This window comes from Mizuhopecten yessoensis, unplaced genomic scaffold, assembly GCF_002113885.1.
Source record: "Mizuhopecten yessoensis strain PY_sf001 unplaced genomic scaffold, ASM211388v2 scaffold10377, whole genome shotgun sequence".
NCBI lineage: Eukaryota > Metazoa > Mollusca > Bivalvia > Pectinida > Pectinidae > Mizuhopecten > Mizuhopecten yessoensis.
In genome coordinates, this window is record NW_018408516.1 from 385336 (window position 1) to 388012 (window position 2677).

The window sequence follows — 2677 nt, forward strand, 5'->3', positions numbered from 1 at the left end:
TTGTAAAGATGTGGAATGGGTAAATTGATATAGGAAAGATGTGGAAATGGTAGATGTGTAAAAACGTGAAAATGGTATATTTTTGAAATTGGTTCTACCTTATGGTTGTATAGTAACGATTTGGCAGAGTATACTTGTGAAGGTATAGTTTTGTTAGTTATGCAAAGTTAAGAGATGTAAATTTGTATTGTCAACTTGTGATAATGGTAAAGTTTGGCAATGGTAGATTTGTATAGTTGTGACAATATTAGATTTGATTTGTTTATTTGTGACAATGGTAGATCTTTGTATAGTTGTGGCAATGGTAGATTTGTATAGTAAAGTTGTTGGTTGGTTGGTTGAAGGGTTTTGCGCCTACATGAATCCGTCTCACTGACGGAAGTCGGTGTTCTGTCGGCGTGAGGGAAGTTGCCTTCCCGCAGGGGGTGGTTTGGAGTCGCCTATGCTATAGTTGTGGCGATGGTAGATTTGTATAGTAAAGTTGTGTCAATTGTAGATTTGTATAGTTGTGGCGATGGTAGATTTGTATAGTAAAGTTGTGTCAATTGTAGATTTTTATAGTTGTGGCGATGGTAGATTTGTGGCTATGATAGATTGGTATATTTCAGATGGTTAAAGTGGTTGTATATTATCAATATAAATAACATGTATTTAACGTTGGTTGGCGCAATAAAATCATACAAATATACATATCATGAAGTGAACATAAAACTACACACTTAGGGTTTTATAACACATGGTATAGATAAACAGTGTTAACAAGTAACATCTCAGTCAGCATAGTTAACATTATAAGGACATATCTCAAACTTAAGAAAAGTTAAAGTGAAATTGTTTGAATTATATTTATACAGGTTATTCTGATGTTATTTCAGTAAGCATTGTTCATGGATACATTGACACACTTGTTATCATATTTACTGAGGACATATCAAGTTGTACCTGGATATCTGCCTGTGGGTGTAGGCCATTAAGTTAGTTAACTGGTGTTATGGTCGGACATTAACAGGCTAGCTACATGTATGTAACTACTGGTACTGGTCAAATCTACAACACATGAGCGGACAGCGGACAGTGCACCACGACAACGGACAGAAACAGGGCCACAAAAGGTCACTTTAGCATTTGGCTCAGGTAATCTCATAAGCATACAGAAGGCCTTTCTTCATGGTTTGGGATATTCGGGACAGTATTGTATATCTATAATATACTTTCAATTTATGAACAGAGTAAGCACCTCAATGTTCAGTGATCATTTAAAGTCAATTCTACATTACAACTTTCTACAGTCATCTTCAGATGTTGACTGATGACCTGGTCAATAGTTGGACAAAAACAGGCTTTAACCTCAAGCTGGACGGATGGACAAACTTGCATACAAATGAAATTTCTTTAACAATGAGGTTTTACTGGTGAGATAAGTTTAGTACATGTATTGAGTTTCATAAAAGTAAAGCATAGTCATGTTTTGGAAGTCATGTGGAAATCCTGTTATTGTATTTTGTTTGCATCTTGGCAGAAACATTTAGAAATTGATCCCATCTAAAACTTACATTTAAGTAGGTCTGAAAATACATTTTAAGTAAGATTTTCCTGTTATTATGAACAAAAACTGATTGATAAAACTATGGAGAGTATTTTATTAATAACATCTTACTGTTATAATGTCTTAAAAAATTGCAGATCCAGGTTTCTGAATAGGTGGGGTCCAGGAGTCAACGCCCCTCCCCCAACCTGATGTTTATACAGCTTCTTCCCTGCAAAAGAGGGATCTTGATCCATTAAGGGGTTATAGCTTTTTCTCCTAAACCTATCTACAGTAAAAATATATGCACCTCAACATCATAAATCGCACATGAAATATGTAACAAAATTAATGACTCAAACCAAACAAGAATGGTAACACTGCTTATGTGATGACAAAAGCCTTGGGTTAATCAGTGACATTCTAGGTTAAAGGCATGTGTGATCTATCTTAATGGAGGTAGATCAACACAATACAATATTTAACCCTGTTAAGTGTAAATGGGAAAGCACCTGTGAAGTGGGTGAGGAAAAATGTAAGTAGCACTTTTCAGTCATTGTATTGGGAACACAAGTAGCTTAGTACACATTGATTGTTGGACTAAAACGTTCACTTTAGAAGTTGCTCACACTAAGCGACAGTCCGCTATAATACAGACAGTTCAAATCTCATTTCATTTGTGGTATTAATAGGAAAACTCTTAAGCATAAGGCATTATATCTTTCAAATAATAAAATTTTATCCATCAAAAAAACTGAATATAGTCATAAAAATATTGCTTAGAAAATGGTAACATATATTATTTATCTTTTACATAAATAAATCTATACAGTATCTGATACAGGAAATCAACACACATCTGCAAAGAAACACTCTCACAAATAAAAATATCATAAAACAAGTGGAGATGATTGATCGACCATTATAAACTGCTTCAATGTCGGAGGACAAAATCAAAAGATCATCAATATGTCAATATCTTAGACATGTAGACATTTCCTGTGTTTATATAGGGGAGATAATTACATCAATATGTCAATATCTTAGACATGTAGACATTTCCTGTGTTTATATAGGGGAGATAACTTCATCAATATGTCAATATCTTAGACATGTAGACATTTCCTGTGTTTATATAGGGGAGATAANGGT